General features: G+C 43.6%; 1 long non-coding RNA gene across 1 annotated transcript; it reads right to left on the bottom strand.

The window, feature by feature from the left end:
* Positions 1-193: 193 nt before the first annotated feature.
* Positions 194-23,120, bottom strand: LOC123606833. The gene is made up of 3 exons (XR_006716524.1): positions 22,904-23,120; positions 4,729-4,743; positions 194-211 (listed from the first exon to the last, which is right to left on the bottom strand). It is a non-coding gene; the product is annotated as an uncharacterized LOC123606833 (long non-coding RNA).
* Positions 23,121-27,510: the final 4,390 nt, after the last annotated feature.

Genomic DNA, 27,510 nt, shown 5'->3' with positions numbered 1-27,510 from the left:
ATTTTGAATTGTCTGTTACACAAATGCAAGAACATCTTCACATAAGTACATACACACTTCAGAACTAGAGGCTCAGGGGCGCCTGGGTGGCTCAGTCAGTTACGCATCCGACTTCGGCTCAGGTCATGATCTCACAGCTCGTGAGTTCAAGCCCCGCATCGGGCTTTGCATTGACTATGTGGAGCCTTTGAAATTCTCTCTCTCTCTCTCTCTCTTTCTCTCTCTGCTCCTCTCCCACTTGTGCTCCCTTTCAAAATAAATAAACTTAAAGAAAAAAAAGAATTAGAGGCTCAGATTCCGTGTGCATTCCCTTTGGAATTTTGATCGAGGTGACATCAAATTTATAGTTTTGAGAGAAGTTACATGTTTACAATAACAGTTTCTGTCAACACAAAAAATTTTCTATCCATGACCAAGATTAGTCTTGGTGTTTTCGTGATTTACTTTCTAGGTACCTATTGTTTGGGAGATCTCATTCAGTCCCATTTATATACGGACAGTTCCCCAATTTTTATCTCCAGCCTCCATGTTGTCTGAATTTGGGGCTTATAAATCTTACAGGCAACTTGTGATCTCAGCTTGGATGTCTAATAGGTATTTTAAACTTCCCATATCTTTATAAAAAAATCTTTTGATTTCTTCTCAAGAAGCTGTTATCACTCCTCTCGGTAAATGTTAGCTTTAACCAGTTGTTTGGGCCAAACACATTGGCTCATTGTTTTCACATCCCACACATTTAGTCCATTAGCCAAGTTTGTTAGTGATATCTTCATGATATATTTCCAATAGGACCATGTTTCATCACCTTTATTTCTATAACTCGAATTCTTTTCTCTGCTTCTACTCTTCCTCCATGCAATTCGAGAATGACCTTTTAAATCAGGTAATGTCACTCCATAGAAAATCAACCTCCTAGTAAGTTTCCACCATGTTGGAGGTAAAATCTGAAGTTTCTTCCTTGGACTAAAGAATCCCTCAACATCTGTTCCCTTACTCACTGACTGAACCACGCTGGCCTCTGCTTTGTTCCCCCAACACCCCAAATGCATGTCTGTTTTCTTTGTAAGTCCTAGAACAGCACATGGAACAGGGAGTGCAGAGCGATCATCATGGGCTGAGGCGATAAGTGTTCTCCTAACAAATCTTATGGTGTTTGTTGCGTAAATGCTCATGCCTATGGATATTTTACTAAAAATAAAAATTAGGAAATTTTGATTTAAAAAAATCTATCCAAGGGGCACCTTGGCTCACTTGGTTAAGGGTCTGACTCTTGAATTCGGCTCAAGTAATGATCTCGCAGTTCATGAGTTCGAGCCCTGCGTCGGGCTCTGCGCGGATAGTGCAGGACCTGCTTGGGATTCTCTCTCTCTCCCTCTTTCTCTGCCCCTCCCCCATTTTGGCACACACACTCTCTCTCTAAGAATAAATAAACAAACTTAAAAAAAAATCTACCCAAGAACTATAAAGGAAATAATGAGAAGAAATTCTTGCTGCATTAGGATGTGGATGCCCAGTGTGTCCAGTGCATGTGGAACCAGGCTTTGTTCACTCCTTTGCTACTCTTCATCCAAAGATTTCACACTTGGTTGAGTGTCACAATTATCAATTAAATGATCAATTAATGATTAATTCTTGCTGGGCTTCTGGATTTTTTTTCTTTCTATAATACATTTTATTTGGAATATTTCATCGTAAACTTCAAGAGTGATTAGAGTTCTCCTCTCCTACAAACAATCCATGTTTTGGCCACTAGGTTCTGCCTGTGATTTGAGCTGTTATAACCTGAGTAAATATTCTCCACGGTATTCTTTGTGGTTTTTAACCTCCCCAGACATTAAACCAAGATCTCTGCTCTTATATCAGCCCATTACAGAGTAGTTGGGTATTGTGAGCCCTCATTTGTTGCTCTGTATACCCCGAGGAAGAATTCAACCACACTTATATTTAGAACATAAAGTTTGTTGGAAAAGCATCGGTTCCATTTGCATGAAATCCCTTCTGTTCTGTTTTCTGCTTTATGTTTTAATTACATGTGGTCTTTTAATGATGCTTGTAACTTTTGTAAAGGTTTTGTGATACATTATATTAAAGCACTTATGTAGACTGTTTTCCCCTTCCCAATCAGGAGCAAATGACTGCTTTGTAAATAGCGAGGCAGCCATAATGAGTTTTCAAAACATTCTCACCCTACCCCCAACTCTACCACAAAATATATATCCATTTAGAGAAAGCATAAGCTGGAGTGTTCTGTCTCTCTCTCTCTCTCTCTCTCTCTCTCTCTGTTTCTGTGCACAAGCATGTGTGCACCTGTGTGTGTGTGTGGGTGTGTGTGTGTGTGCATATACATATACATGCACAAATGTTCACATTATATTGGGACTTTCAAAACACAGAAATGTAAAGAGGAACAGAAACATCATCCGTTGTTCTACCACTAAAACACAATTATTATTAATTTCCAGTTGTATTATTTTCTGCTTTTATAACAAGCTTATTTTGCCCTCACGTTGTCTATTCAAATTTGCATCCTTTATCTTTTCATTTAGCATTGACATAAATTTTTCCATAGAGTGACGCACATGGGATTTTCATGGCCGCAGAGTATTTTAGCAACTGCGATCAATGACCAAAATGGGCACTTGTCATGAAGAGGTAGAAGCTATCACTTACTTGAGTCTGGGCTGAACCAGGACTTGCTTTGGCCAATACCCTGTGGTTGAAAAGACATGTTTTAGTCTGAGGCTGAGCCTCAAGAACCTTTGCACATTTCCAAATGCACTCTTTAATCCCCAAGCTAATGTGCTGGAGGGGGAGAACCGTGTGGCAAAGACCTCTGGTCACCCCGGTCTCCCCAGCTGAGGCACCAGATGGGACATCGAAAACAGCTCAGAGAGCCAAACCCAGAGGAAACTACACGAACGGCCATATGGAGCCCAGCCCAAACTGTCAACCTGCAGAACAAATGATTTTTAATTTAATCCATTAGGCTTTGTAATGACTTGTTATACGACAAATATGGTGCAAGATATATATAATTGGCCTAACTAGTCGACTATTTTGAATATTTAGGTTGTTTCTATCCTTTTACTAGTATCTAAAGTAACTTAATGAACATGTCTGAACACAAGTATTTGTGCACAACTCCACCAGATCATTCCTTCAGTATAAATACCTACAGCTAGCACTGATGAGGGAAGAGGAATAAAAATTTTAAGAATCTTGATAAATTATACTTAATTGTTTTTCAAAACAGTTCCATTGGTCTACATCCCCACAATCCGGGTATGAAATTGCCTATGTCATCATACTTTTGCCTACATGAGACACCTTAAAAGCGAATTAATTGATAAGGTGTACATATATTTCTTTGTTCAAACTTGACATGTTATCATTGGGGTGAATCACTTCCACACATATGAATACATCTTTGCTATTTACTGTGCAGAGCTTATGACAGTTGAACAAAACCTTTGTTTACAGAGTTCTCACTCAGGTGTGGCATGGCACCATGGTATGACTTTGGGAACGTGCGTTGGGTCCTGACAAACTCTCACAAGGAGCACATCCCTCAGGAGAACCAAGACAAGCTGAACCAGGAGGACCAGGATTTGTTTTGTTCGGTTGGACAGTTGTTTGGCCATCGTGGGTCATTGTGCTTCAGGGACCTAAGTCAGCACCTCTGTTTCTCCTCTCACTTGTGCGCCATTTTCTCTGTCTTGGTCATCAGGGTCTTTCCCACATCCCTCCCCATTTTCCTCAGCACAAGTTGGCTTTTTCCCCATTCTTTCTCTTCCTTGATCTCAGCCTTGTAAGCATCAAATTATTCTCACTTCTCTGTCATCATTTTCCTCGTCAGGAGATTCTTCCATTCCCGTTTTGCTCTTGCCAATGAGTCACCCCCTTTGAGTTTTATGTTTTGGATTCTGTAACTTGTGTGATGAGAAAGACGTGTCTTCCTTGAAGATAGGAGCACTTCTGAACCTGTCTGCTTCCTCCATTACCTGGTCCATCCGTGACATGTGGTCAGGTGAGCAGATCCATGAAGTGTGTGGAGATTGAACAAGTGCTTTGTCCTCTGAGCCAGGAAAGCATGTGAGGATAATGTGCTCTGCCATCTTGTAAGCTCCTACAACAACACTTCACGGGACCATCCTTAGACTGTGCTCCTCGTTCTATGCTTGAAGTAGCTGCTATCACATTTTTTGTTGTTGTTGTTTTGTTTTCCCATTCATGGTTCATTTACATTTTATTTTTATTGTTTAAAAAAATTTTAATATGAAATTTATTATCAAATTGGTTTCCATACAACACCCAGTGCTCATCCCAACAGGTGCCCTCCTCAATACCCATCACCCTCCCACCCCCCCATCAACCCTCAGATTGTTCTCAGCATTTAATAGTCTTTTATGGTTTGGATCCCTCCCTCTCTAACTTTTTTTTTCCTTCCCCTTCCCCACAGTCTTCTGTGAAGTTTCTCAGGATCCACATAAGAGTGAAAACATAGCACTGCTAGGAATTTACCCAAGGGATCCAGGAGTGCTGATGCATAGGGGCACTTGTACCACAATGTTTATAGCAGCGCTTTCAACAATAGCCAAATTATGGAAAGAGCCTAAATGTCCATCAACTGATGAATGGATAAAGAAATTGTGATTTATATACACAATGGAACACTACGTGGCAATGAGAAAGAATGAAATATGGCCTTTTGTACCAACATGGATGGACCTGGAGAGTGTTACGCTAAGTGAAAAAAAGTCATACAGAGAAAGACAGATACCATATGTTTTCACTCTTATGTGGATGCTATCATGTTTTAAAACCTTTGCTTTCTAAACCTGTAAACAGAAGAACAGGATAGCTATTAGCTTAAGGGATGTCATCCTCCTCTTTTGTTCTTTCCAGATATTTCTGCAGGTTAAGCTCTTTAATCTCTAATTTCCTCTTGCCATTGCATCAGAACTTTTGCTTCAGAATTTGTCATAGGTGCCTTCACTTTTGCCGCAGCAAAAGTTCCTATCGAGGTGGTCAGCAATTAGAAAAATCTCCTACTGCCAAAGAACTTGCTCAACAGTGGACTGACACCACTTGAAACACATTTTGTCGAGCAAAAAGCTTTGATGGATTTAGTGTAGATTACTCACCTGTTCCAAATGTCGGTACTTGATTTCTGCAGTCTCATGTTTTTCGAAGTTTCCATTTAATACATGTTCACAAAGAAGAACTTCATCTCTTTTTACAAGGTCAACTTGGTAGGCTCTTTTGTTTTTTTTTTGTTTTGAGATAATAGCAAGTCAATACAAATGGGCTTGTCTGTAAGTGTGAAAGACATCATGGTATTCTTTTCCTTGCTTTATCCTGGGTGTCAGAGAATGAGGTAACCATCCAGGTATGCTCATGTAAGAGATAAAGACCTGTGATTGCAAGATGATTCGACTTGCATTAGGAGGTTTTATGGAAATGAACTTCAAGGATGCTGGTTTCATTTCGTAGACTTCCTTTGTCTTTAAAATCCATGGCTTGCTTGTTGGATTTGTTGAAGCATCATCTTTCCATCTGGTTTAACATACCTGAACTCATGCTATAATGATGTTCCCTTTTTCCCTTTGTTTGAAGGTTTGGCTTTCTCTGAAATCTTTTCTTTTTCAATTATTTTCCTTCTGTATTTACCATTGAAACAACTCTAGAATTGCAAAGGCAAGTTGCCATTATATGGCTTTCTGAGTGTTCAGTTTTTCAGAAATAAGCATAGAATGCCTGTGAAATATAATGTTAATTATGATCATATCTTTTCTTTTAAGTTTTCGTATTTATTTTGAGAGACACAGAGAGATAGAGAGAGAAAGAGAGAAAGAGAACATGAGTGGGGGAAGGGCAGAGAGAGAGAGAGAGAGAGAGAGAGCATCCTAAGCAGGCTCCACGTCCTATGTGGAGCCCAATGCACAGGCTTGATCTCATGATGGTGAGATCATGACCTTAGCTGATATCGAGAGTCAGACACTTAACCAACTGAACCACCCAGGTCCCCGATCATATCTTTTGAACTTAGGCAGAACAATACTTTTTAAAATGTCACTGAGGTCCTATCACTAGCCTTTTTAGCTTGGGCGACTTCTCATTGTACTAAAACAAGAAGAGAGTGAACAATCAGTGATCTAAAGACTCATCTTAGAGTGTTGCAGAGAAAGCTGCAAAATTAACCAAAAGATATTAGAAGAAAAAGTGAAGATAAAGGCAGAAATTAACGAGACAGAAAAAAATATATAATATCCATGGTGAATAAAACAAAAGTCGCTTCTTTAATAAGACTAATAAAATTGATAAATCCATGGTAAAGCAAGAGGAAAAAAAAGAAAAGAAAAGAAAAACAAGAAAGGAGAGGAGGCAGGGACTACTTCTAGACCAGCACCAGAAATGAAAAAGAGTAATTTCTTGCAGATTGACACATAATAAAAAAGATCACAGGAGGATATTACAAATAGCTCTAGGAAATTTAAAATTTGGACATAACAGGCACAGTCATAAAAGATACAGATTACCAAGGCTGACAAGGAAGTTTCTGAGCCCAAATAGCATCACGAATAAAATCTACCCAATGTTTAACAGAGAAATGATACCAGTTTTACACAATCTGTTACCAAAAATTGAAAAAGGAAGTATTTATGTATAGTATAGACATAGTTTTGAAGTTTTTTTGTTTTGCATGTGCACGTACAATTAAAAACATTATTTTAAAAACATGCTCTTAAAAATTCTAAATATATCGGAATGTGTGACACTGCATCACGGTTAGTCAGTTGGCTCCAGATTTCACAAATGAGAACTGTTTAACCTCCGAAATCAACACTGCGATTCACTGCATGAGTAGAGTCAAGAAGGAAAATAGGACGATCATCTCAACAGACGCAGCAAATGTGTTCTATAATCATCAGTGTTTGTTGATGCTTTTTAAAAAGCCATCAAATACCAGTACCAGAAAGGAATTCTCTCAATCTTGGAAAGGTATTTTTAGAAACCACTACAGTGAACACTAGCTTTCTTAAGTGGTAAATATCACTTAAATGGCAAAATGTTGGAATGCTCTTTTCTGACACTGGGATCAAGCAGGCATGCTCACTCTTACCGCTTACTTTGTTCCAGAGTCCTAGTCTCTGCAGTGAGAAAAGGAAAAAAATGATGTAGAATATTTCGACGGGAAGAAATAAAAGCGGGGCACCTGGGTGACTCAGTCATTTAAGCGTCCGACTCTTGATCTCAGCTCAGGTCACGATCTCTCGGTTCATGAGTTCGAGCCCCACATTGGGCTCTGCGCTGTCTGCTTGGGATTCTCTCTCTCTCCCTTTTTCTCTGCCCCTCCCTCATGCTCTCTCTCTCTCTCTCTCTCAAAATAAATAAATAAACTTAAAAAAAGAAAGAAAAGCAAACATTAGCAGATGATGTCAATGTTTGATATCTTGAAATTATAACAAAACCTATGAAAAATTATTAGAATTTAAAAGTGTAATGTATTTGCTATTATGTCAATAAACAGAAATTAACAGGTCTTTCCATATATGAGAAACAAACAGAACATGAAATTAAAGATATAAATGTAAAATAGCATAAAAACAGCAAATTACTTAAGAAGAATTCTAATAAATTATGCCCAGTAATTCAATCCAGTCACCGGTGGGATATGTTTAAGGAATTATGAAGTAAGGAAATGGACAGATACAGCACATTTATATAGAAGAATATTCGATATTGAGAAAATACCAGTTCTCCCCATTATCATCTATGGATTCAATGGAGTAGAATAAAAATCCCAACAGCTGTTTTCAAATGGAACTTAACAAGCTGATTCTAAAAGTTCTATGGAAATGGGGGCTCTTGGGTGGCTCAGTCGGTTAAGCATTCGACCTTGGCTCAGGTCATGATCTCACCGTTCCTTGGTTGAAGCCCACGTCGGGCTCTGCGCTGACAGCTCGGAGCCTGAAGCCTGCTTCGGATTCTCAGTCTCCCTCTCTCTCTCTGCCTCTTCTCCACTCACGTTCTGTCTCTCCCTGTCTCTCAACGATAAGTAAACATTAAAAAAAATTTTTTAATTTCTATGGAAATTAAGAGAGCCAGCAGTAGGCAAGGCACTCCTGAAGAGGGGCAAAGTGAAGAACCTAGTCCGTGGGGTGTTGGGATGATCTCACTGGCACAACATGAGCCGGGCAAGCGAGGGGAGCCTCTGCTCATCTTTATACCGATGAGCTCACTGGTCATCCATGCTGCATGGGTCCTTTTACAAGGATAAAAGACGGCCAAAACCCAACTATAATATGAAGATGCCTACTGAGGTACTAAGAGAATATAAATTCAGAAGACTGTTATGCGTGCAGGAGGCTTCTGGGGGCCCTGAACGTTTTGTATTTCTGGGACTTGGGGGGTGAGTTCAGGGTGCTTGCCTCATTACTTAGCTGTCTGTTATTTTTCTAATAAAAAAAAAAATCTGGGGCGCCTGGGTGGCGCAGTCGGTTAAGCGTCCGACTTCAGCCAGGTCACGATCTCGCGGTCCGTGAGTTCGAGCCCCGCGTCAGGCTCTGGGCTGATGGCTCGGAGCCTGGAGCCTGTTTCCAGGCTCCCTGTGTCTCCCTCTCTCTCTGCCCCTCCCCCGTTCATGCTCTGTCTCTCTCTGTCCCAAAAATAAATAAATGTTGAAAAAAAAATTAAAAAAAAAAATCTAAACACAAATAGAAGAGAAAAAGAAAATGAGTAATTTCTGAAAATTCCCTAGATTTCTGTATTAGTTTCCTAGGGCTGCAGTAACTAAGTACCATGGACTGGGTGGCTTAAAACCACAGGAATTTGTTTTCTCATGGTTCTGGAGGCCAGAAGGCCAAAATCAAGGTGTGGGCAGGGCTGGGCTTTCTCCAAAGCCTCTGGGAAGGATGCTTTCCCTCCTCTTCCAGCTTCCTGCGGTGGCGAATCCTGGTTTGCGACAGCATCACTGCGTTCTGTCTCTGTCTGCACGTGGCCATCTTCCCGTTGCGTCTGCGTCTTCACACGGCCTTCTCCTGTGTGTGTGTGTGTGTGTGTGTGTGTCTGTGCCCTAGTCACCTCCTCTTAGAGGGACACCAAACATTGGGTTAGGGCCCACCCTGATGACCTCGTCTTAACGGACTATACCTGCAAAGTCCCTATTTCCAAATAAAGCCACTTTCGCAGGATTTGGGCTTCAACATGTCTTTTGGAGGGACACAAGTCAACCCAGGACAGTCTCCATACACAGGTGTACGTTCTGTAACGGGACCAAGTCCTTGCCATTTGCTAGCAAGCTGTGTCTTCGAACGAGTCACGTTCTGTGTTTAGCCTCTTCTAATAAAATGGGGATAATAATTGCCAGTCTCAGATTTTGTTTTTTTTTTTTGAAAACGTAATATGTATAAGGATTTAGGCTGCTTAGAACCGTTCTGGGAACATAGTAGGTGCTACATTAGTGCCTGCAATTCTTTTTATTTATACCTATATTATTGATGTCGTCATGAGCTTTATGGCTCCGGCAAGCCCCACGGCAACGCCGTGGCCAGAGGATGGTATGCGTGGAGGGGAGACTAAAGGGAGACGTCACATTTACATTCACATTGTAAAGCGAAACTTCTATTCTGGGCAGGAGTACGTGAACCTGCTGCGGCACTGAAGGCAAAGTTTTTATTTCCAGTATGGAACTGGACTGTACCATCGTTCAGAATTTACATCGGTCTTTGAGATACATGGCAAGTGTTTGACTCAGTCATGATTCAGTCCGATTTGATCCAGTCCCATGTCCACACAGAATGGGATCCATGCTCGACCTTGCGGCACCGGATACCGGACTAGACTCGTCATTCTGTGCTCCGTCCTCCGCCGGCCCCCTGAAGCTTCCCACCCCTTCCGCACTCCCCAGTTTCCTCCTTCCCCTGTTAGCCTGACCCAGACTAAATAACACAGGTTGGGGATACTTTACTTTCCTGGGGCTGCTCAGAGACATTATCACAGCATCGATGGCTTAAAACAAAAGAAACTTATTCTCTTACAGTTTCAGGGGCCAGAAGTCTGAAGCCAAGATGTCAACAGGACCACGCTCCCTCCGAAGGCTCGAGGGAAGGATACTTCCTTGCCTCCCCCAGCTTCTTGTGACTCTTGGCATTCTGTGGCATATGGCGGCATTGTTCTGACTCCTGCCTCTGTTCTAGACTTGGTCATGTCTTTACGGGGGACACAATCCAACCCACTATGTGGGGGAAAGTTTCTGTGAGGACTTTCTTTGTCCTTGGACCCCCTAATGGGTGAAGTTGTACATCTCTATGAAGGGCCGATTGGAAATGTCTTCTCTCGGAGGTAGATTCATCAGCAGCAAGCAAAACACAAGAGTCTCTTGCACACAATTAACTTCTATTTGGGCTTACTCATTCAATTGATGGAACACTCATTTGGAGGCTGCATTTCTCTTCCCACATTTTAATTTCCTCTCTATAACCCCTCTTATTCATTCAACTCAAAGCGTCCTTTGTAGACTTCCAGTACTGCTGTAGAGGCAGTAAGGTAAAGTCAGCCATGGCCTTCCCAGTGTTTACATTTCTGGATTCTTTCGAGGGGGCTGTTGGTTCTGGCTCTTGGTGGTCTCCATGTGTGGAGGGGTTCTGGATGGCAGAGTGCTGGGAACCATGGGATGGAAGGATGTACCCAGTGGAGAATCAGCAGCCAAGCACGCCATCTAGAGCAAGACAAACCTCAGAGGTAGGATAGGTCTGATATTGGGCTATAGATGCTACCCAGGCAATCTTGGACTTGGTTGGTTATAGCCTGCAGTATGCATGGGTCGTACACTTCCCAGAACAAGGGAGGAATCCTAGATACATAACAAAACATCATCAGGGGCATCGCTGAATCTATTAATGATGAAAATTTTCAGCGAGACTCAGGGTAGTACAGATATGACTGAAGCACTTTTATTTCTTTTATTTCTTTTTTTTTTTTTTATGTTTATTTATCTTCGAGAGAGAGACAGAGACAGAGCGTGAGCAAGGAAGGGGCTGAGAGAGAGGGACACACAGACTCCGAAGCAGGCTCCAGGCTCTGAGCCGTCAGCACGGCACCCGACGTGGGGCTCAAACTCACAAACTGAGAGATCGTGACCTGAGCCAAAGTCGGAAGCTTAACCGACTGAGCCACCCTGGAGCCCCAAAGCACTTTTATACCTTAAGAACTATATGTTGTAATTGTCGTCGACTTGCTTACTATTGTTTGGAGTCCTTTAGTGCCTTCCAGTGTATTTTAACAATCTGAAGTTGATAACACTGCCATTCTGAGAGTCCACAGGCCTCGCTCTTCCTTTGCCTTGATTTCTGTCCGTATCCCCACCTCGACGAACTCTCTGTCCACTTGCATTGCTTTCCAGGAAGCCTGGCATTTCCTGAAAGCATCATAGTCTTTTTATTCTACCAGAAGTATCTCGTGCTCTTCTCCTCTGCGGGCCTCCCTATCCTTGCCTTCTCCTTCGCACAGGGACGGCCACGTGAGCTATGGTGCTGTTCCTTGGCAACTGCACCGTGTTGAGAGGTCCATCCACACTTAACCAGACTCGAGAGTGTTTAATTCACCCCTAACCTCCCAGCCCCGCCCAGAGCCTGCATCTACTGGGTGATAAATATAGAGCAGTGCCGCGTGGCTTAGCTGAATTGGCCTCTTCTGTGAAAGTAATGACTTGGGTCTGCTGGGAAATATTCTGAAGGTTAATATCTCGGAGCGCAAGAGAGAAAATGAACAAAGAATTGCTTCCAGTCGGCTCAAATACATAATGATTTTGTGTGATGTTTCCTAATTACATTTTGTATTGAAAAATGTATCTGGATGCGCACATCTCCGAGAGCACAGCCGCAAAGCGCGGCGTGATCTGGAATCTTGCGGGTTGCGAATTTTGCCACTTTTTTTTGCGAATACGTTTCTTTTACATTTAACTTTTTGTGCAAATGACGGCACGACAATGAAGTCTGCAATAGGTCTTGATTAAAGTATTTTTTTTTTATTTTTTTTTCAATGTTTATTTATTTTTGGGACAGAGAGAGAGACAGAGCATGAACGGGGGAGGGGCAGAGAGCGAGGGAGACACAGAATCGGAAACAGGCTCCAGGCTCTGAGCCATCAGCCCAGAGCCTGACGCGGGGCTCGAACTCCCGGACCGCGAGATCGTGACCTGGCTGAAGTCGGACGCTTAACCGACTGCACCACCCAGGCGCCCCGATTAAAGTATTTTTAATGAATTACTTTTTGGTTAATAGCTCTGCTCAGGAATTACTCTAAATGCTCAAGGATTCACATTGAATTATTCCACATGGACAGCTTTGCATCAGTAAGGTGACTGGACTCGGAAGAGGATGAATTAAAACAGAACAACGTAAAAGAGATGGTAATGAGGGCTTCTCCCCCACCTGGATTTTGTTCCAGGAAGTCAAATTCAAAATACCATGTACTTTTAAAAACTGGCATTACACAGCTTTTTTTTTTTTTTTTTTTTTTTTTGACAGCAGCAAATTCACTTTCAACAGATTTTCTGGCGAAGATAAGTGGCTAAAAATGATTTTCTTTTTAACTGTCTTGACCTAGTTGTGCTCAGCTGCACTTCCAGAAAAAAAGAGAAAAAAAGAAAAAGAAGTAAAACCAAAAAGCCCAAGTAAACTTTAGAAAAAGAATTTGAGCAAATGCGATTCCAAAGCAAAATGCAGTAGCCTGCGTGCTTGCTTCCTGACTCCCAGCTCTTTAGAATTATTATAATTATTACCACATTAACAAGTGTTACATTATCAAAATATGATTTCAATTATGAAAACCGCTGTTAACATGCGATTGTTACATTATTAAAATTACTATTTTAATCATTAAAATTATTTCAAACTCTGGGAATGGAGATGTACAAAAGTATTTTTCAAGGAAGTCTTACTTATTGCTTCATTGTTGGGGAGCTTCGTTTTCATGAGAGACTCTTTTTGTTGTTGTTGTTAACATTTATTTATTTGTGAGAGACTGAGAGAGACAGAGAACAAAGGGGAAGGAGCAGAGAGAGAGGGGACACAGAATCCCAAGCAGGCTCCAGGCTCCACGATGTCAGTACAGAGCCCAACACGGGGCTGGAACTCACAAACCCTAAGATCATGACCTGAGCTGAAGTCGGACACTTAACTGACTGAGCCCCCCAGGCGCCCCAGAGAGCTTTGTGTTCAAATTGACGAAGAACTGTGTCGACTTTACAGGTCAGTGTTACGTGCCTAGCAAAGACCTGGCATATGGTGAGCAGTCAGCAAATTGTAGGTGTTTATGGAAAACACAGAATAAAAGATACAAAGTAGACCCTGGAGATGATGGGTGTCTATTTAGAATCCATGCAACATGCATTTTGTGTGATCAGGTGGACAGAGGGAAATAGGGAGAGGGCTAATTAAGGACAATAACTCTACTAGTTCTGACATGTGCTTAATTAGAAACAATGAGTAAGATTTTTCCTAGTAGTCATCTTGTTAGATGAAAACTTCCCCACAAACTATCATCAGGGCTGTTGCTGCTGTGGTTGCTTTTGATGTAATGCATGTACATGATGAGTAGTTAAAGAAAATCCACCAATGCATTGTGAAATGTAATTTTAAAAATGTAATTTTTAAAACATGAGCCTCCCTCCTTCATTGTAAGGTCACCTGGAATTTTATTGAATAAACATGATTCGCAGAACATAGTGGTATTGATTTTAGTGCTTTGTCTCTCCAACCAATTCCCCACTGGATACCCGTGGGTGTGTACTTTATCGTCCAAGAGAGAATCTTCTGGGAGAGAATCATCAAGTCAAAGGGTATGTCGTTCTTAAATTCGGATAATATTAGAGTCATATTATTCTTCAAAGAAGTGATATTAAAGAATTCATCAACCACAACACGTCAGAATGGATTTCTCCACACTTTCGCCCACGCCCATGAAACTTTCAAAACATTTTTTTGTTAACCTAACAATTGAAAATGGTGTCTCCCTTAGTTCTTAGCGTATGTTTTAAACTTTTTCCATTTTACTTATGATGTTCCATCTATTAAGGCTTTCGAAGTTATTATATTCTTTTAACAAGCAAGGTTGCATTTCTTTTTATATATTTTAAAATATTTCTTCACATTTATTACAGACTCCCTGTTGGGTTGAGTTTTTGTTTGCTTTTGCTGATCTGCCTTAGAGACATCAGCCTGCATTTGCGACATGTGTTTTTTTAAATCTTTATTTATTTATTTTTTGAAAGAGTGCAAGCTGGGGAGGGGCAGCGAGAGAGGGAGAAAGAAATCCCAAGCAGGCTCCGCACTGTCAGCACAGAGCTGAATGTGGGATTCACACTCACAAACTATGAGATCATGACCCGAGCCGAAACCAGGAGTCGGATACTTAACCGACTGAGCCACCCAGGTGCCCTCGTGATACATGTTATAAACATTTTCCTGGTTGATTGTTTTGTTTTGATTTTTACTTTATTGCTGGAATTTATTTTTTCCATGCAGCAGCACATTTTCGTTTTTTTAGGTCATCAAATATAACATTTATCAGTGTAACTTGAGGCTGAGAATTTTTGCCTAAAAAGAGTCCTCTGAGGCTCTTAGCAACATTTCTGTATTCTGTCAGTGTTACCATCTTTGAATCTTTGAAACTTTCGTTCTCATTGAACTTTGATTTTTTTTCACCTGATGTAAGCAGTGAGGTATGAATCCAGCTCTGTAATTTTTCTCAGATGCTGATTAGACACTACAGACACACACACACACACACACACACACACACACGCACGCGCGCGCGCACGCGCGTTTAGACATATGTGTGTTATAAATGGCTCGGTAGAATTATATGTTTAAAAGATGAGGAGAAGCTGCCTAGAGCTGAGTGATAGGCATTGATGGTTTTCTAAAAGAATACAAAGTAAATCTTTTGAAATATTTAGAATTTCAGACTTATAAAACCCAAAGGAAGAAAAGTATTAGAGAGGATGTTAAGGACTGAACGCTTGTGTCCCCCAAAGTTCCCGTGTGGAAGCCCTAACTCGCGGCATAATGGACTTGGATGTGGGGCCTTTGGGAGCTGATTAGGGGTGGATGAGGCCATGCAGGCAGGCCTGTGGTCTGACGGAGTTCGTGTCTTTACGGGCAGAGATGTCCGGGAGCTGTATCTCCCTCCCGCACATGAGCACAGTGAGAAGGCGGCCGTCTGCACACGAGGAAGAAAGCCCTCACTAGAAACCGACCACGTTGATATTAAGCTCCAGATTTGTGAGAAACTAAATTTCCGTTAAGTCTCTTGGACCACAGCACTTGGTTATGGAAGACTAAGGACATTTCATACTTATTTACCAGCTAAAGTAAATCCACATAATGTTTAAATTAAGAGAGAAGAAATAGGGATTAGATGTAAGGAAGAACCTTCTGCCAATTAGGCTGGTCAAATTACCAGAATGAGCTGCAGAGGGTTTTCCGAAGATCATACAGAGGGTGGAAAAGCCAAATCAAGCCTTGTGTTCCTGGAAAGTTAAAGTGAGACCTGTTTGCAGGCAAGGGTCTCGACTACTCGATTCCCTCAAGTGTGTTTTCTACCCACTGACTATCCTGTGGTGTTGAATTTAATGTTTTTATTTCATATTTCTACATGAAGCCACAGGCCGCTTTATGACTACGTTTTACTTCAGGATTTAATATTTAAGACAATTTTTTAGAGCAATAATATCCAGTTCAACGGAGTGAACTCTCCTTCGGTGTGTTCAAATCTGTTCAAAGGAACAAGTCAAGGTGGAATTCTGTCACGAAATGGACATTGTTAACATAGCTGGTTTCTATATACATTGTTTGAGCATTGAGAAATCAAGTTAGATTCTCTGCCAAGGCCTACATACATACCCCCAGCCTAAATTGCTCATCTTTGATTACACAATAATTTAGTGGTAGCTGGTATTAACCCCACAACCTAAGTCTGGCTCATACACACCAAGCCAGGGGAGCTCTCTTCCTTGAGGATCATGTAGGAAAACTGATATTCAAAAGGGATAATGCTACAGAAACAATGTGCAGATGCATTAATGCCATAGTTAACTATAAGTCTTCTTGGCATAGGCTCTTTGGCTGCCTTCACATATTTTGGGGTCCAAGGAAGCTGTTAAGGACTCAGCGTGTGACCATTCTGCTGAGGGCTGAAGGATGCCCTTCCGGAGCTGAGAAATTTTTCATTCCCCTCAAACACCCATGCACTTTCAAGCAGTGACTGGGGAGAAAATTTGATATAGCTTGTGAACATAGAAAATCATTTGGAGGCAGCCAGAAAAGAAAGAAAATATAGATTCAGAAGACCCACAGCTTTGGAAGCTATAGCTAAGAAAATACAATTTGAGCAGAAATTATTGTGAAATATTACTCCTTCAATTTCCCATCTGAAAGAACAAACCCACAGCCAGCAGCAGGGAAGAAAAAGCTGCCTGCAACCCCAGAAGGGTTTTACTGTATGACAAGCCTCTGGGTATGTGGGTTGAACCATCAAATACCAACACACTAATGAATATCGCATGGCTTTCCAGTCACTGGCACGTACCGATGAGTGGTTATCATCAACAATGGTCAGTGGCTGTTGATGTCCTAAGGACAGTGAGTTGTCAAAGGAAGCCTGTCAAAACTACTCAATTCTGTCCACACAGCCATCCACCAGTGCCGCTCAACAACGTCAATGCCAGTTGGTGTCCCTCTTATGTCCGGTCAGGTAAAATTCCATTATACGGCACCAGTGACTTGGAATCCACCAAGACTGTTGGTGAGATTATGTCCTTCTCCCGCCATTGGCAGGTCAACCAAGTTAAACTGCAGCTGAGTACCATAGTCCATGCAAGAAGAAAATCAGGAATGGAATTTTAGCTACTTCACCAAGGGACTCCATAGGGAATGCAGACATGATTGATGAGACCAACACACTCTGTTCGACTTCCCAGTTCTTACCGCCCTTCTCTCCGCTCTCCCGGGCCCTTCTGCCAGTTTCCAGAGCACAGAAGTTCCAAACCGTTAGTGTTTCAGAACGAAGGCATTTTGCCTCAGAGCCAATGCTAATTGCCTTCCCTGGGAAAGCCTTCTTCTTTAGCTCTCTGAATCATGTGCTGGTAAGCCGTGGTTGTTTATTTCAGAGTGGTTGTGTATTGTGAATAGCTGAACCAGATACTCGGTATTTTGTTCATGTGATGCTGTCCCTCACCCAGGCAGATGCGGCCGAACAACCTGGTGTGCCCAGAAGCTCGGGAGGCACAGACTCTGGAGCATGGATGGGGCTAGAAGGCTGTTCGGAATCCAAGCCGCTCCGGGGAGCACGGAAGCCGTGCTCCATCCATCTTTGTCCTGATCCTCTGTCCATCTCTGTGTTCTCATTCCTCTGTGTCTGTCTTGTCAGAGAAAAATTGCACTGGGTGAGTTAAACAGGCAAGAAGGGCTTTATTCAAGACGACTGCTGTAGGGGAGAGACTCTTTTCCAGCAGAGGAGACGGAGGCCAATTCTGCTGGAACAAAGGAGGCCGTGGTGTTGCGGCTCCAGGGAGAGCTAGTGGAAAAGCACTGCAGGGCGTTATGGGCCGGTGGGCTAATGTGATCAGGCTGATGCGATTATCAAAGTTAGGCTCCCACCCTCTTGCAGAGACCGGGAGACACGGGAGCTCTCTTCCTTGATGATTATACTTCAAAGGCACGGTTTCCAGGTCCTCGAGAAAGACGTTTCCCGGGTTTTAAAACTGGCGAGAGTCTGGGACAAGATCCACAGCTCAAAAGGGCAGAGAAAGGATTTCCGGTGGCAAGTTTTCAAAATACATATTCTAAGTAACGAAGAGCCAGGGGCTTAACGTCAGGAAGAAACCTCCCCGTTACTCTTCCCCAGACACTGAAAGTCCACGGTTCAAGGGCTGTCCTTTCCTTTCTGAATTCCTAGGGCCCGGCATGGTACTTGAACACATCATGGGAATTCAATCAGTGCTTACTGATCGGTGAACTAGTGCGTAAATGCTAGTTGTATTCTGCTGTCTCAAGAAAACAATTCAATATGGCAAGTTTTCCAGAACTAGAAATGTCTTCATGTGTAAGTATGTGCAGGGAGCACTGCTCCAATTCTCTACCTCGTGCCCACAGAAAGGAGACCGTGTTAACACCATATGGTGATCATATGGGATTGATTCCTCCTGAGTTTAGAAACCCTTCCTAAAATATGCTCTATTTGTCCATCACATTACAGTTTATATAAACATTCCGTACTGCCTCATTTTATTTTTACAACCAGCTTGTGTAGTAAACGACACGAGACCTTTCATCCCCGTTTAGGGCTGTGCTCTCAACAAATTACAAAGCCAGACGCTAATTCCAGCTCTAGAGTGCTTTTGTTACCAGTCCTCCCCCAGCCCACCCCGTCTCCCACAGCCCACCCCCAGCCCTCCCCCCTCCCCCCCTGCCTCTACCCACCTTTACCCTCTGACCCCACCTGACCAGTTCCAACAAAAGCTCCTTCCCTCCCACCTGGTATCCAACATATCAATTCTCAGAGAATATGACGTAAACTCTACCTGGTTCTGAATTTCCTCAGACATGATATTTGTTTTGTAACATCTCAAGGACTGAAGGACTTGGGAAAAAGTTAATATCAACTCTTGCTGAAGGTAGAATACATTTTAAATTGTTCTTTCCAATTTCTAGACTGTGATAGGGCCCGTGGCAATAATGTCTTCATGCTTGGTCTGGGGAAATTCGACACCCGGTGTCTTACTTGATACATAAGGGTACATCTTTAAATATGTCATTCGTCTCTAAAGGCACCGCTGGTGTTTGCTCACCTACCCATCCTCACCTGGTTACATCTATCTACATTATTTTTTTTTTCTCATTTTCCTTTGTCAGGGAAGGCAGAGAATTTCTGCCAATGAAAGGAAGTGTGGGCAGCAGAAACATGTGCTCTATATCCTAAAATAATAAAACTATTATAATAATAAGATAATAAGATGATTACCTAAAATGTCTTTCTCAGAAAAAAACGAGGACTAGCAGAGTAGCGATAAGTGATCTTGAACAATAGATAGTAACGTGAACTCACAAGGCATTTCTAGAAATCCTATCCCCAAAACGTTGTCAACATCCGTAAAGCTTCAGGTAGCATTCCTCAAAGAAATCATCAAGAAACTTAGGACCCTAAGAATAAAGCAGTTGATATTTTTTCCCTTGATATAAGAAGCTGCATCGGCACTTGCCATGTCAATTGCACATAGTATCTCTGTGCAAATGTTTCACAATGGAAGGAAGGGAGGGAGGATTGAGTGAATGAATGAGTGAACTGGGCAGTATTATGCTCCTAGTAGTTTGGGTGAGACTCTCAATCTCCAGCCCTGTCTTCTCCCCTGTCTTCTCCCCTCCTGTCTTCTCCCCTCCTGATACTTGGTCCAGATGTGATTACAGTCCCCGCTGTGTGTGTAAGCAAACTAAGATTTAGGGCTGTCAAATAACACACTCAGGCCCGTGTGGCTGACTAGGGTCTTGAACTCTGTTCTGTCTCAGAGGCTGAAACACAAGGTGATCAGCTCCTGGCATTGATGATATTTCCTCTTGATTGGAATAAACGTGTGATTGTTTACGGGTGGAGCTCATGGGACATCTTTTTATGCCACTTTCTCCAGGAAACACCCTGGAATGAACCGTGAATTGAAGCCACGCTGAGCTACGCTATGAACCTCACAGAATCTACAGAGCCACTCTCCAAGTAGCAGGGACCCAGAAGATAAAGAAGGAGGAGCCAAGGGGAGGGTTTCTCCAGCTTTCTGAGCATTCGAGGGAAACTGTATGGCTTTTAAGCGTGTGTTGAGAGCACTTGTACAGTGATATTCATAAACGAAGCCAAAATAACCCGTTTTCTAAGAAGCTATCTGGTGAGTTAGGAATGCACCTGTCCTACTCATTTTAATAGGGCCTAACAGCTGCTTCCTTTGCAAATAATTTCAACAGGTGCAGGTGTCTCACTGCATTTTAGAGCAATTACGTAAATTTCCACGACTACTTCAGGATTTGGCCCATAAATGGACATTAAGGATCCGGCACAATCTTAACAATATATGCACTTTGGCAGGTGTCTGTGAGTAGGTGCAGTTTTTTCTAGGGAAATAGTGCATCACCGTCACCTCAACGTCTGGGGTCAAAAAAGTGTTTCAGCCACAAGTTCATAGTGGCAAAACATAAAGAGTCAATAAGCAGCTTAAGTAAATGGAGCAGAATGAACCTGTTCCTGCAGCAGAAAGCCAATATGTAAATGCAGCAGGAAGGAGAGAAAATCAGCATTTTGCAGCCACCGTGGTGATGATTGCTTCAGGCATGACTCATCAAAGAAAGCTAAACTCCTTGATGAAAGTTTGATGAAGAAAAAGGATATGTGCTCAGCCTTAAAGAATCTTCACTGAGATTACTGATTATTTATACAAAGGGAAAAGCGAGGAATCCGGAGAACACCTCTCCAACCGGGTCACCAAAGCGAATGTCTCTGACGGCAAGACAAGTGTGCCTCACAGCTTCTGAGCCAACGCGCAAGGACACAGCCTCACCCATGAGGTCTCCCTGCCCCAAACGAGCACCCCAAATCTGACTGTGAGGGAACATCACACTAACCCCAAACCTCCGCTCTTCAATTCCAAAAGGTCAATGTCACAAAAGACAAAGAAGATAGGAAAAACGTTCCAGATCAGAAGGGGACCAGGGAAGGGATGTTGAGTTCAACCGAAGCGTGATCTTAGACTGGACGCTGGGTTAAGAAAAATTGCAATGATGTGCATTGTTGGGACATCGGACAGAATTTAAATATGGATTGTGGATTATATAGCGCCATGGTGTCAGTGCGAATTTTCTGATGGATAATTTCACTGTGGTTTTGGAAGAAGTTGGCCACAGAAGTAGTTAGACCGAAAAGGGCTCGGTGTCTCCAATTTACTCTGAAATGCTTTGTCAAGTACTAATAACGATATCATCATTGTCATTATCACAGCAAAGTAAGAAAGCAGGAAGTCGCCGTCAGTGAATCCGAGTGATAAAGATCCTGAAGCTCAGAGTACTGTTGTCGCTACTTTCCTTGCAAGTTGAAGTTTTTCAAATACCTTCAAAGAAAGGTCATCGCCTTCCACCTAGTCCTTCTCCCCCATTTTACGGGTGAGAAATCAGTCTCAGAGCAATTCGGTTAAACGTATCGCACGTTGGGGGAAGAAGCCGTATTACAACCTGGATTCCCTGAGTCCCTCTAAATTGCTTTAACTTCCCAGACAGTCGGAAAACTCACATATGTTTGTTTTTAAAATGTATTCGGTGGGAAACTCACATTTGTGTATTTTTAAACGGTATTTGGTGCGGGGCGCCTGGGTGGCTCAGTCGGTTAAGCATCTGACTTCAGCTCAGGTCATGATCTCACGGTCTGTGAGCTCGAGCCCCACGTCGGGCTCTGTGCTGACAGCTCAGACCCTGGAGCCTGCTTCGGATTCTGTCTCTCCCTCTCTCTCTGACCCTCCCCCGTTCATGCTCTGTCTCTCTGTGTCTCAAAAATAAATAAACATTAAAAAAAAATTTTTTTTAATGTATTTGGTGCAACCTAGGTCACATTGTCAACAGACTGACAGTTCCTCTTTATAAAGGAGAACACCGTTCCTTCCACAAGTGGGACGAGAGCAGCATAAGAGAAAAGCTATTCTTACCTTCTCGTCCCAGTAATTGGGAGACACACAGCACATTTTGCTGTACCCCAGCTTTCAACTTCTGCCAAATACGCGTAAAAGCAGGCAGATCTTGCGGGAAGAGAGCACTGCTGAGGGTTGTCCCTCTTTCTCACCGAGCCTGTGACGATACAAAGAATTTTGCTCAAAATCCCCACAGGGCGTCCCGCCTGTCCCCCCCCCCCCCCCCAGGAGCCAGCCCCTGGGCGTTCGAGACTAGGAGCGTTTGATTTGACAGGCTGTGCCTCAAAGCTCCTACCTTCTCCTTTTGTCCTGTCATGGACAAAAAGGGCCATGGGTTTCCAGAGAGAACGTCCATAGATTCAGTTATGTCTGAGGTAGAGTTTCCAACGGCACAAATAGGAGTCAAGTGAAACCTGTGCTTTTCGGGTTCCCCGGCTACTTTGAGATACGCGACGGGACCACATTCCACGGTAAGACCTGCCCCGGTTGAGCCAGGTACATCATCAAGGAAGTGTCACATTCGTTATTCCTGTTACACTGTAGTTGTGATAGAGTGTTCAGGGCACAGATTCTAGAACCAGAGGGTGTTCTTATTCTGGAATGCCTGTCACTAGCTCCACGACCCTAGGCAACTCAGACTAACCCTGCTTCCAGTTGTCTACCTGTCAGATGGAGATAATAGCAGAATTCTTCATTTATGCTTTATAAAGTCAGTGACTGATGTTCTGTCATACACAGTGCTTGCATTTACATACAGTAAAACCTTGGGTTGTGAGTAACTTGTCCCGTGAAAGTTCCACAAGACGAGCAGACATTTCTATCAAATTTTGACTTGATAAACGAGCGATGTCTTGCAACATGGGTACTACGTGATGCTGAATGTCACATGATCACAACTGAGCCAATGGTTCCCTCCCTCCCTCTCTCTTAAAAATAATTTTTTTTTAAGAAGGAAATCATTGAGAAGTATGAGTGAGGGATGCAAGTAGCCAAAACTGCAAGATTTTATAAGCTGTCTGTGTCTGCATCTCATCTGCAGAGGAGGAGGAGAAAAAGGCGGAGGGATCCCTCGCTTCAAATGAGATTAGGGAGATGCGCAAAATGTGGGAAACAGTGCAAAGTTTTGTAGAAAAGCACCACCCGAATAAGGCCGTAGCGGTGCGAGCGATGAATCTGTTTAACCACAGTGCAATGTCACGTTTCCGCGAAATCCTCACAAGGAGGCAAAAGCAAGTGTCATTGGACAGGTTCCTTGTTAAAGCTGCACAAAAAGAAAAAGATTCTATTGAGCCGATTGATAGCAGTGATTCCGGTAGTGATAGTGAAAGTCGTCTCACACAATAACCCTCCTCTCTTGTCTCTCTCACACTAGCCTTGAAGGTTTTCAAAGGTAAGTGCAGGTTAATTTGTTTATTTTTCTTTATCTTTATTATTTTGTATTATATTACAGTATTATAATCATTTTTATATGAGTATTTTTGGGTTGTAGAACGAATCACCTGAGTTTCCATTATTTCTTATGGGGAAATTGACTTTGCTATTCAAGTGCTTTGGATTACAAGCATGTTTCCAGAATGATTTATGCTCACAAAGCAAGGTCTTACTGTCCTTATTTAAATCCTACCTCGTTTCTTTTTTTAATTTTTTTTTAACGTTTTATTTATTTTTGAGACAGAGAGAGACAGAGCATGAACGGGGGAGGGGCAGAGAGAGGGGGAGACACAGAATGGAAGCAGGCTCCAGGCTCTGAGCCATCAGCCCAGAGCCTGACGCGGGGCTCGAACTCACTGACAGCGAGATCGCGACCTGAGCCGAAGTCGGACGCTCAACCGACTGAGCCACCCAGGCGCCCCAAATCCTACCTCGTTTCAACATAAGACCATGATAGAACAGGTGGAAAGCAATTAAATGAAGAAACTGGGCTGCAGGGAAAACAAGGCAAGCAGAGTAGAGCTCAGCCTTCACGAGGGCCCTATGCCCTACCTTTCAAGTGAGCTGCAGTCTCCATACTTTCTAGTGCCCATGATGGAAAAATTGTACATAAGATTGTAACTGCAATCTTATGTAGATTGAGAGTTTTCTTGCTGCCCTGAATTTTGGCCAAAGTCTTGAGGCCGAGAATAATGCGTGATATCACCCCACATTCTGAAGAGAAACGTGGAAACATCCCCAAAGGAACTGCCCAGAGAAGGCCAACCCATTTTCATGACCTCCATCCTCAATAACCACCGAAGAGAAGAGGCTTTCAGGGAAGGATTCTCCCTACAGCTGTAGAGAAGCAGATTCACTTCCCTCATGTGTCAATGCTCTTGTCCTTCCGGACCCTGAAGCCAAGAGAGAAATGGAGGGAGGTTCGCATGCAAAAAAGGAAGATGGCATCTCCACTTGGCTGGATGCTTGCTGAATCCCAGCAAAATCTCACCTTATTCACGGTGCTCGGCATGAGGAACTGAGTGAAAGACCTGCACTTGTCCCCACCCTCCAGGCTCGGGGGGCATGGAGACAGGTACCTGGACAAGTCTGAACGTGGGAAGAGGGCTAGCATGGCCATGACGGAGGGACCAGATGAGAGGGCTGGCGCTGGAGTCACCTTCTCTTCTGTGCCTTGGGAAGGTAGGCAGCCGGGGACCTTGAAAGGACCCTGCCCAGCAGCCTGCCTGGTGGCACCCTCAGGAGACAGGTGTGCTGGGGGGACGTGACCTGAGTCGGAGCCCCTAAGGAGCCACAGTGTCTGCGGGGATGTCTGCAGAGAGCCACACAAGTGCCCAGAGAATCAGAGTCACTTTTGGACCCAAGAAAAAATATAAAAAACAGCACCTGCTGAACCAAAACTTCTTTTTTTTCCTCTAGTCCTTCCTCCCTTTATCCCAGACTCTGAAGGTGGGAACAATAAATAAGGAAGGAGCTGGAGCAAGGGAAAGTTCTAGAAAGTCTAAACACCTTCCCTCCTGGTCCAGAGAATCCCCCACCTCATCCCCACTCTCCTGTTGAAATGGTGAACGAGAAACTCGGATTTTGTTTAAACTTCATGAACTTTATAGCGTCTAAGAAGACTGTCCTAACACCTGGGTGAAACCAGAAATCTCTGAAAGCCACCCAAGTTATTTTTGAGAGAGCATGGGAGGGCTGACCTGGCCTATTTGGAGACATGGTCAGGGAAAATATATTTGTTTCCGGGATGACAGCCAATGGAGGGCTGGGACAGAGACTTGTCAGGTTCACCTGACGCTGAGAACCCAGTTTTCCAGAGCGGAGCATTCCTGTCCTGACTCCAAGAGAAATGATCCCATTTCATGCCGCGGGGAGGGGTAGCAGTCCTTCTTCATAGCTTTAGATCCCATCCAAGTCTAGGAAAGGAATTGCCAAGAAGTTGCTGTGACCACACTTGAATATTTTTAGTTGATTATGCATCAAGGACCCGTTATTATTTTATAATACATTTGGAAACCCCCCAAATTTTCCTGGTCTCCTTCTCCTCCCATACTAAACCACCACACAAAAATTCCCATGTTTGTGGAAGAAAACCTTCCATCTTTTAAGAACTTATAGCGGAGCCATTGCTTCCGGTAGACGCTTTAAATTCTCTCTCACCCGTTCTCGCAACAAATCACGCGGAAAGGCTCCCAGAGGTTGCGTGAATCGCCCTAAATCACGCAGTGAGAAGAATGTGGGTTGGCACCCAGATTTCTGTTCTTCCAAAGCCAGAGTTCCTTCCAATTGCTTTGTTGGCCTGACTCTTCCAGTCATTCAGTCTTTCATTCACGCATTCCTTCGCCCACGTGTACCGCTACGCACAAACCCAGTGTGTCCTCAGTGCTGCGAGATTGAAAAGGCAGCGTAAAGTAGGGCTCCCAGTACTTGTCTCAAGTATTCTTACCTCCCTGATGCCGTTGGAGGGGAAGAAGCCCAAGAAGAGAAGTTGAGGAGTAGAAGAAACTATAGTCCATACTCGGTATAACTATAGGAACGGAAAACGGGCAAGCAAGAAGTTTGCAGACAAGGTGCTCACAGACGTTAGTGTCTGAACAGCCACTGACTTTGCAACTCTGCCTCCTTGCCTCCCCAGGGAAGACCCAGCGCTTGTCAAGGCAGGTTCTGGCTCGCTGACCCTGGCTCCAGTGTGGAGAGGCACTGGCAGGCACCCCGTGTGTTGGGGTGAGGGGGCGACTGCTGGGAAAAAGTCACTCATTTGGAATATTAAGAAGGCAGTGAAAGAATTGATTGAGAATGATCTGAATCCAATGCTGAACACATAAAACCAAACTCTTGGATGGTAGCTGGGGTGTGCGGAAGAATCCCCCCGCCCAAGACTTCCATATCCTCACGCTGCTAGCTTAAAGGTTAAAACAAAAGTGAATAGAGGGGTGCCTGGGTCGGTTGGTTAAGTGTCTGGCTCTTGATTTCAGCTCAGGTCATGGTCCCTGACTGGTTCCTGAGATCGAGCCCCGAGTCAGGCTTTGCACTGCTTAGGATTCTCTCTCTCCCTGTCTCTCTGCCCCTCCCCTGCTCGGGCACTCCTCTCTCTCTCTCTCCCTCTCAAAAATAAATAAATAAACATTTTTTAAAAAGTGAATGCAAAAACCCAACTCAAGTTCCAGATTTTAGAGTATAGCCCTCCTAATACATAATTTCTCTCTTGCTATACTTTGTGTCATAATTTATGTCCTCTTGTCCGGCATTGATTCCCAAATAAACCCTGAGCTCTTCAGGAAAAGACTATCTTATTCATATTTGTGCATCACATAAAACTAAAGACACGAAATACCCAATGAACAGAGGCATGGACTGATTGCGAAGGAGCCACAGATTATAAGAATTTACAAGACAGCAGGAGGGGCACCTGGGAGGCTCAGTTGGTCAAGCGTCTGATTTTAGCTCAGGTCACGGTCTCACGGTTTGCGAGTTCGAGCCCCGCGTCCGGCTCTGTGCTGACAGCCCAGAGCCTGGAGCCTGCTTCCCATTCTGTGTCTCCCTCTGTCCCTCCCCTCCCCCCCACCACACTCTGTGTCTCTCTCAAAATTAAATAAATATTAAAAATTAAAAAAAAAAGACAGCAGGGAACTGGCTGTTGGAAAGAGTAATCTTTGAACAAATCTAGACCTACCTATGCTTTAGATGAACTAAATGGAACTCCTTGAGAACGCTATTCCAGAAACTATCCCGGAGACACTGTGAACCACTGAAAAAGTCATTTCTGTATGCTTTTTTCTTCGTACTGGCCATCCTTATAAAATAAAAACTGACGGAAGGTGTAGCTGACGTCATTATAAGAGTTCCAAAAGAACGTTTTCGTAGCTCTTTACACACGCGCTCAGATTGAGTGCCGTGACCTGGCAGTGCTGGCCCCCCTCGCTCCATTCCTGCTATGCCCGGTTCTCAGGCTCAGTGGCTCCCACCCTGGGCTGCATTCCAGCCCCCGACCCCCAACCCCAGCTGGCTCCTGACCCCGTTCCATCCATGGCAGGAACACGGAATTGGGAAGAACGGTGATGGCGTGTCTCAGCCAGCACCTACCACACAGGCCCGGGCGCACCTGTCATCGACCTCATGCACCATCGTCACCTCCCCTCCCCGGGCTGCCTGCTTCCTGCTGCCACCAGTCACCGCTTTCCCCACGGTCTCTCCTGCTGGCTTCCCGACTTCCTCCATCATCGACCTGCCGGTCTCCTGAGCGAAATTCCTGCGGTTGTACACGTTTAGGGTGGTTCTCATTTTCCGGGGCGGACCCTGACAAACACAGCAAAAATAATCCTCCAAGGGAAAGAAGAAACAATGGGACTGACAATGGGCTC

Source organism: Leopardus geoffroyi, chromosome A1 (assembly GCF_018350155.1).
Source record: "Leopardus geoffroyi isolate Oge1 chromosome A1, O.geoffroyi_Oge1_pat1.0, whole genome shotgun sequence".
Lineage (NCBI taxonomy): Eukaryota > Metazoa > Chordata > Mammalia > Carnivora > Felidae > Leopardus > Leopardus geoffroyi.
Note: the sequence above shows the minus strand (reverse complement) of the source record. Positions and strands in the feature narration are given on the sequence as shown.